Genomic DNA, 8,654 nt, shown 5'->3' with positions numbered 1-8,654 from the left:
TAGTTAGTAATATACCCCTGGTGAACTGGGTCCTTAGTTAGTAATATACCCCTGGTCAACTAGTCCTTAGTAATATACCCCTGATGAACTAGTCCTTAGCTAGTAATATACCCCTGGTGAACTAGTCCTTAGTTAGTAATATACCCCTGGTGAACTAGTCCTTAGTTAGTAATATACCCCTGGTCAACTAGTCCTTAGTAATATACCCCTGATGAACTAGTCCTTAGCTAGTAATATACCCCTGATGAACTAGTCCTTAGCTAGTAATATACCCCTGGTGAACTAGTCCTTAGTAATATACCCCTGGTGAAGTAGATGCTGCCCTCTGCTGGTCAGGATGAGTCATCAGGAATCTCTAACACCAGAGACTTCCATCCTCTCTACTAACACAAGCATGCTGGCAAAGCTTTGAGGAAATCAAGACTCAAAAAACAAACATACAAAAAGGCTTTTAATCAGGGACCTTTTACAAAATGATGACACTGATTTATCTCCACATTCTGAATACTTCCTATTTCAGATGGTTATTTTATTGGATTGAAGTAAAAAACCGAAGGCAGGAAGTGCTTTACTAAGGGAAGATCAACTATCCTCCTCACCTCTCTCAACGTCTCCTTAAAAACCCATTGGAGGAGAAGGCCAGGAGAGGGACTTTTGCGTTTTGGGGTCAGCAGTTCAGTACAGCAGGGAAATGAAATGCCATTCACACTGTTCCTGGCATTGTCTGTGGCGACCAGACTTATGTTGAGGCTCTCAAGTTTCCACCGATCTTCGTTTGGAACCATGAGGGAATTGTCCAGTTGTGAAGTCGTAAATACCAGTCGATTGCATTCATGTGATTTCGGAACTTGTTGAGAATCACCGATTGGCTCCACGGCCAACAAGCTGCGTCAACCTAAAAGGACAGCCGTCGTGGGAAACAAATTATAGTTCAAAACCACATTCATAAAAACTACTGCTATAGAGGCCATGTCCTTAGTAGGGGGAGGTCAGAATGTGGGAGAGGCGGGGAAACTACTGTAGAGGCCATGTCCTTAGTAGGGAGGTCAGAATGTGGGAGAGGCGGGGAAACTACTGCTATAGAGGCCATGTCCTTAGTAGGGAGGTCAGAATGTGGGAGAGGCGGGGAAACTACTGCTATAGAGGCCATGTCCTTAGTAGGGAGGTCAGAATGTGGGAGAGGCGGGAAACTACTGCTATAGAGGCCATGTCCTTAGTAGGGGAGGTCAGAATGTGGAGAGGCGGGGAAACTACTGCTATAGAGGCCATGTCCTTAGTAGGGGAGGTCAGAATGTGGGAGAGGCGGAAACTACTGCTATAGAGGCCATGTCCTTAGGTGGGGAGGTCAGAATGTGGGAGAGGCGGAAACTACTGCTATAGAGGCCATGTCCTTAGTAGGGGAGGTCAGAAATGTGGAGAGGCGGAAACTACTGCTATAGAGGCCATGTCCTTAGTAGGGGAGGTCAGAATGTGGGAGAGGCGGGGAAACTACTGCTATAGAGGCCATGTCCTTAGTAGGGGAGGTCAGAATGTCATGGAGAGGCGGGAAACTACTGCATAGAGGCCATGTCCTTAGTGGGGAGGTCAGAATGTGGGAGGCGGGAAACCTACTGCTATAGAGGCCATGTCCTTAGTAGGGAGGTCAGAATGTGGGGAGAGGCGGGGAAACTACTGCTATAGAGGCCAATGTCCTTAGTAGGGGAGGTCAGAATGTGGGAGAGGCGGGGAAACTACTGCTATAGAGGCCATGTCCTTAGTAGGGGGAGGTCAGAATGTGGGAGAGGCGGGGGAAACTACTGCTATAGAGGCTAGTGTCCTTGGTAGGGAGGTCGGAATGTGGGAGAGGCGGGAAACTACTGCTATAGAGGCCATGTCCTTAGTAGGGGAGGTCAGAATGTGAGAGGTGGGAAACTACTGCTATAGAGGCCATGTCCTTAGTAGGCGAGGTCAGAATGTGGGAGAGGTGGGGAAACTACTGCTATAGAGGCCATGTCCTTAGTAGGGGAGGTCAGAATGTGGGAGAGGTGGGGAAACTACTGCTATAGAGGCCATGTCCTTAGTAGGGAGGTCAGAATGTGGGAGGAGGCGGGGAAACTACTGCTATAGAGGCCATGTCCTTAGTAGGGGAGGTCAGAATGTGGGAGAGGCGGGAAACTACTGCTATAGAGGCCATGTCCTTAGTAGGGGAGGTCAGAATGTGGGAGAGGCGGGAAACTACTGCTATAGAGGCCATGTCCTTAGTAGGGGAGGTCAGAATGTGGGAGAGGCGGGGAAACTACTGCTATAGAGGCCATGTCCTTGTAGGGGAGGTCGGAATGTGGGAGAGGCGGGGAAACTACTGCTATAGAGGCCATGTCCTTAGTAGGGGAGGTCAGAATGTGGGAGAGGCGGGGAAACTACGCTAGAGGCCATGTCCTTAGTAGGAGGTCAGAATGTGGGAGAGGCGGGGAAACTACTGCTACAGAGGCCATGTCCTTAGAGGGGAGGTCAGAATGGGGAGAGGCGGGGAACTCCACATGTTATGAGGCCACTGTCCTGGGGGAGGTCAGAATGTGGGAGAGGCGGGGAAACTACTGCTATAGAGGCCATGTCCTTAGTAGCCGAGGTCAGAACTCTGTGGGAGAGGCGGGGAAACTACCTATAGAGGCCATGTCCTTAGTAGGGGAGGTCAGAATGTGGGAGAGGCGGGGAAACTACTGCTATAGAGGCCATGTGCTTAGTAGGAGGTCAGAATTTGGGAGAGGCGGGGAATTACTGCTATAGAGGCCATGTCCAGTAGGGGAGGTCAGAATGTGGAGGCGAACTACTGCTATAGAGGCCATGTCCTTAGTTGGGGAGGTCAGAATGTGAGAGAGGCGGGGAAACTACTGCTATAGAGGCCATGCCTGTCATAGTAGGGGAGGTCAGAATGTGGGAGAGGTGGGGAAACTACTGCTATAGAGGCCAATGTCCTTAGTAGGGGAGGTCAGAATGGGAGAGTCGAAACTACGCACGTAGAGGCCATGTCCTTAGTAGGCGGGTAGAATGTGGGAGAGGCTCTTGCAGACAATGTCCTTGGCTAGGGGTGGAATGTGGGAGAGGCGGGGAAACTACTGCTATAGAGGCCATGTCCTTAGTAGGGGAGGTCAGAATGTGCGAGAGGCGGAAACTACGCTATAGAGGCCATGTCCCTTAGTAGGGGAGGTCAGAATGTGGGAGAGAGGGAAACTACTGTAGAGGCCATGTCCTTAGTAGGGGGGAGGTCAGAATGGGAGAGGCGGAAACTACTGCTATAGAGGCCATGTCCCAGTAGGGAGGTGGAGGGGTAGAGGCGGGAAAACTACTGCTATAGAGGCCGGCTAGTAGGGGAGGCAGAATGTGGGAGAGGCGGGGGAAACTACTGCTATAGAGGCCATGTCCTTAGTAGGCGAGGTCAGAATGTGGGAGAGGCGGGAAACTACTGCTCTAGAGGCCATGTCAGGGGGAGGAGAATGTGAGAGGTGGGGAAACTACTGCTATAGAGGCCATGTCCTTAGTAGGGGAGGTCAGAATGTGGGAGAGGTGGGGAAACTACTGCTACAGAGGCCATGTCTTGAGGGGAGGTCAGAATGTGGGAGAGGCGGGAAACTACTGCTATAGAGGCCATGTCCTTAGTAGGGGGAGGTCAGAATGTGGGAGAGGCGGAAACACTGCATAGAGGCCATGTCCTTAGTAGGGGAGGTCAGAATGTGGGAGAGGGGGAAACTACTGCTATAGAGGCCATGTCCTTAGTAGGGGAGGTCAGAATGTGGGAGAGAGGGGAACCACGCTATAGAGGCCAGTCTTGTAGGGGAGGTCAGAAGGGGAGAGGCGGGAACTACTGCTATAGAGGCCATGTCCTTAGTAGGGGAGGTCAGAATGTTGGAGAGGCGGGAAACTACTGCATAGAGGCCATGTCCTTGTAGGAGGTCAGATATTGGGAGGAACCAATAAGGCCCTTGTCCCTGGAGGGAGGTCAGTGTGGGAGAGGCGGGAAACTACTGCTATAGAGGCCATGTCCTTAGTAGGGGAGGTCAGAAATGTGGGAGAGGCGGGGAAACTACTGCTATAGAGGCCGTGTCTTAGTGGGGAGGTCAGAATGTGGAGAGGCGGGGAAACTACTGCTAAGAGGCCATGTCCTTAGTAGGAGGTCAGGAATGTGGGAGAGGCGGGAAACCTACTATAGAGGCCATGTCCTTAGTAGGGAGGTGGGGAATGTGGGAGAGGCGGGGAAACTACTGCTATAGAGGCCATGTCCTTATAGGGAGGTGAATGTGAGAGGCGGGGAAACTACTGCTATAGAGGCCATGTCCTTAGTAGGGGAGGTCAGAATGTGGGGAGAGGGGAAACTACTGCTATAGAGGCCATGTCCTTAGTAGGGTAGGTCAGAATGTGGGAGAGGCGGGAAACTACTGCTATAGAGGCCATGTCGCCTTAGTAGGGGAGGTCAGAATGTGGGAGAGGCGGGAAACTACTGTTATAGAGGCCATGTCCTTAGTAGGCGAGGTCAGAAGTGGGAGAGGCGGGAAACTACCCTATAGAGGCCATGTCCTAGTAGGGGAGGCAGAATAGAGGCGGGGAAACACTGCTATAGAGGCCATGTCCTTAGTAGGGGAGGTCAGAATGTGGAGAGGCGGGGAAACTACTGCTGTAGAGGCCATGTGCCCTTAGTAGGGGAGGTCAGAATGTGGAGAGGCGGGAAACTACTGCTATAGAGGCCATGTCCTTAGTAGGGGAGGTCAGAATGTGGGAGAGGCGGGGAAACTACTGCTATAGAGGCCATGTCCTTAGTAGGGGAGGTCAGAATGTGGAGAGGCGGGGGAAACTACTGCTAAGAGGCCATGTCCTTAGTAGGGGAGGTCAGAATGTGGGAGAGGCGGGAAACTACTGCTATAGAGGCCATGTCCTTAGTAGGGAGGTCGGAATGTGGGAGAGGCGGGGAAAACTACTGCAGTAGAGGCCATGTCCTTAGTAGGGAGGTCAGAATGTGGGAGAGGCGGGGAAACTACTGCTATAGAGGCCATGTTTAGTAGGGGAGGTCAGAATGTGGGAGAGGCGGGGAAACTACTGCTATAGAGGAGGCCATGTCCTTAGTAGGGGAGGTCAGAATGTGTGGAGAGGCGGGGAAACTACTGCTAAGAGGCCATGTTTAGTAGGGGGAGTCAGAATGTGGGAGGCGGAGGAAACACACTATAGAGGCCATGTCGCTTAGTAGGGGGAGGTCAGAATGTGGGAGAGGCGGGAAACTACTTTGCTATAGAGGCCATGTCCTTAGTAGGAGGTCAGAATGCTTGGGAGAGAGGCGGGGAAACTACCTGCTATAGAGGCCATGTCCTTAGTAGGGGGAGGTCAGAATGTGGGAGAGGCGGGGGAAACTACTGCTATAGAGGCCATGTGCTTAGTAGGGGAGGTCAGAATGTGGGAGAGGCGGGAAACTACTGCTATAGAGCCATGTCCTTGTAGGGAGGTCAGAATGTGGGAGAGGCGGAAACTACTATAGAGGCCATGTCCTTAGTAGGGGAGGTCAGAACGTGGGAGAGGCGGGGGAAACTACTGCTTAGAGGCCAAGTGTCCTTAGTAGGGGAGGCTGAATGTGGGAGAGGCGGGGAAACTACTGCTATAGAGGCCATGTCCTTAGTAGGGGAGGTCAGGAATGTGGGAGAGGCGGGGAAACTACTGCGATAGAGGCCATGTCCTTAGTAGGGGAGGTCAGAATGTGGGAGGCGGGGAAACTACTGCTATAGAGGCCATGTCCTTAGTAGGGGAGGTCAAGAATGTGGGAGAGGCGGGAAACTACTGCTATAGAGGCTATGTCCTTAGTAGGGGAGGTCAGAATGTGGGAGAGGCGGGAAACTACTGCTATAGAGGCCATGTCCTTAGTAGGGGAGGTCAGAATGTGGGAGAGGTGGGAAACTACTGCTATAGAGGCCATGTCCTTAGTAGGGGAGGTCAGAATGTGAGAGAGTGGGGGAAACTACTGCTATAGAGGCCATGTCCTTAGTAGGGGAGGTCAGAATGTGGGAGAGGCGGGGAAACTACTGCTATAGAGGCCATGTCCTTAGTAGGGGAGGTCAGAATGTGGGAGAGGCGGGGAAACTACTGCCTATAGAGGCCATGTCCTTAGTAGGGGAGGTCAGAAGTGGGAGAGGTGGGAAAACTGCTATAGAGGCCATGTCCTTAGTAGGGAGGTCAGAATGTGGGGCGGGAAAACTGCCTATAGAGGCCATGTCCTTAGTAGGGGAGGTCAGAATGGGAGAGGCGGGGAAAACTACCTGCAGAGGCCACTGTCCCCAGTAGGGGAGGTCAGAATGTGGGAGAGGCGGGGGAAACTACTGCTATAGAGGCCATGTCCTATGCAGAGGGAGTACAATGTGGGAGGCGGAAACTACGCTATAGAGGCCATGTCCTTAGTAGGGAGTCCAGAATGTGGAGAGCGGGAACTACTAGCAAGAGAGGCCATGTCCTAGTAGGGGAGGTCAGAATGTGGAGAGGCGGGGGAAAACTACTGCTATAGAGGCCATGTCCTTAGTAGGGGAGGTCAGAATGTGGGAGAGGCGGGGAAACTACTGCTATAGAGGCCATGTCCTTAGTAGGAGTCAGAATGTGGGAGAGAGGCGGGGACTACTGCTATAGAGGCCATGTCCAGTAGGGAGGTCAGAAACTTGGGAGAGGCGGGGGAAACTACTGCTATAGAGGCGCATGTCCTTAGTAGGGGAGGTCAGAATGTGGGAGAGGCGGGAAACTTACTGCTATAGAGGCCATGTCCTTAGTAGGGGAGGTCAGAATGTGGAGAGGCGGGGAAACCACTGCTATAGAGGCCATGGTCCTTAGTAGGGGAGGTCAGAATGTGGGAGAGGTGGGGAAACTACTGCTATAGAGGCCATGTCCTTAGTAGGGGAGGTCAGAATGTGGGAGAGGCGGGGAAACTACTGCTATAGAGGCCATGTCCTTAGTAGGGGAGGTCAGAATGTGGGAGAGGCGGAAACTACTGCTAAGAGGCCATGTCCTTAGTAGGGGAGGTCAGAATGTGGGAGAGGTGGGGAAACTACTGCTAGAGAGGCCATGTCCTAGTAGGGGAGGTCAGAATCTGGGAGAGGCGGAAACTACTGCTATAGAGGCCATGTCCTTAGTAGGGGAGGTCAGAATGTGGAGAGGCGGAACTACGCTATAGAGGCCAATGTCCTTAGTAGGGGAGGTCAGAATGTGGGAGAGGCGGGAAACTACTGCTATAGAGGCCATGTCCTTAGTAGGGGAGGTCAGAATGTGGGAGAGGCGGGGAAACTACTGCTATAGAGGCCATGTCCTAGTAGGGGAGGTCAGAATGTGAGAGAGCGGGAAACTACTGCTATGAGGCCATGTCCTTAGTAGGGGAGGTCAGAATATGGGAGAGGCGGGAAACTCCTAGAGGCCATGTCATGCCGGGGAGGTCCAGAATGTTGGAGAGGCGGGGAAACTTCTGCTATAGAGGCCATGTCCTTAGTAGGGGAGGTCCCAGAGAAATGTGGGAGAGGCGGGAAACTACTGCTATGAGGCCATGTCCTTAGTAGGGGAGGTCAGAATGTGGGAGAGGCGGGGAAACTACTGCTATAGAGGCCATGTCCTTAGTAGGGGAGGTCAGAATGTGGGAGAGGCGGGAAACTACTGCTATAGAGGCCATGTCCTTAGTAGGGGAGGTCAGAATGTGGGAGAGGTGGGGAAACTACTGCTATAGAGGCCATGTCCTTAGTAGGGGAGGTCAGAAGGTGGGAGAGGCGGGGAAACTACTGCTATAGAGGCCATGTCCTTAGTAGGGGAGGTCAGGAAGCTGTGGGAGAGGCGGGGAAACTACTGCTATAGAGGCCATGTCCTAGTAGGGGGAGGTCAGAATGTGGGAGAGGCGGAAACTACATAGAGGCCATGTTCCTTAGTAGGGAGGTCAGAATGTGAGGAGGCGGGGGAAACTACTGCTATAGAGGCTATGTCCTTAGTAGGGGAGGTCAGAATGTGGGAGAGCGGAAACACTGCTTATAGAGGCCATGTCCTTAGTAGGGGAGGTCAGAATGTGGAGAGGCGGGAAACTACTGCTATAGAGGCATGTCCTTAGTAGGGGGAGGTTGAATGTGGGAGAGGCGGGGGAAACTACTGCTATAGAGGCCATGTCCTTAGTAGGGGAGGTCAGAAATGTGAGAGGCGGGGGAACTACTGCTATAGAGGCCATGTCCTTAGTAGGGGAGGTCAGAATGTGGGAGAGGCGGGAAACTCCTTAGAGGCCATGTCCTTAGTAGGGGAGGTCAGAATGTGGGAGAGGCGGGAAACTACGCTGAGTAGAGGCCATGTCCTTAGTAGGGGAGGTCAGGGAATGTGGGAGAGGCGGGAAACTACTGCTATAGAGGCCATGTCCTTAGTAGGGGAGGTCAGAATGTGGGAGAGGCGGGAAACTACTGCTACAGAGCCATGTCCTTAGTAGGGGAGGTCAGAATGTGGGGAGAGGCGGGGAAACTACTGCTATAGAGGCCATGTCCTTAGTAGGGGAGGTCAGAATGTGGGAGAGGCGGGGAAACTACTGCTATAGAGGCCATGTCCTTAGTAGGGGAGCTCAGAATGTGGGAGAGGCGGGGAAACTGCCCTAGAGGCCATGTCCTTAGTAGGGGAGGTCAGAATGGGAGAGGCGGGGAAAC

General features: G+C 52.8%; 1 long non-coding RNA gene across 1 annotated transcript; it reads left to right on the top strand.

Moving 5' to 3' along the window:
• The first annotated feature begins 4,726 nt into the window (after positions 1 to 4,726).
• On the top strand, positions 4,727 to 7,579 carry LOC123485779. The gene is made up of 2 exons (XR_006659144.1): positions 4,727 to 4,796; positions 7,550 to 7,579. It is a non-coding gene; the product is annotated as an uncharacterized LOC123485779 (long non-coding RNA).
• Positions 7,580 to 8,654: the final 1,075 nt, after the last annotated feature.

This window comes from Coregonus clupeaformis, unplaced genomic scaffold, assembly GCF_020615455.1.
Source record: "Coregonus clupeaformis isolate EN_2021a unplaced genomic scaffold, ASM2061545v1 scaf0848, whole genome shotgun sequence".
NCBI classification, from domain to species: domain Eukaryota; kingdom Metazoa; phylum Chordata; class Actinopteri; order Salmoniformes; family Salmonidae; genus Coregonus; species Coregonus clupeaformis.
The sequence above is the reverse complement of the archived record's forward strand: the minus strand, read 5'-3'. Positions and strand labels throughout refer to the sequence as shown.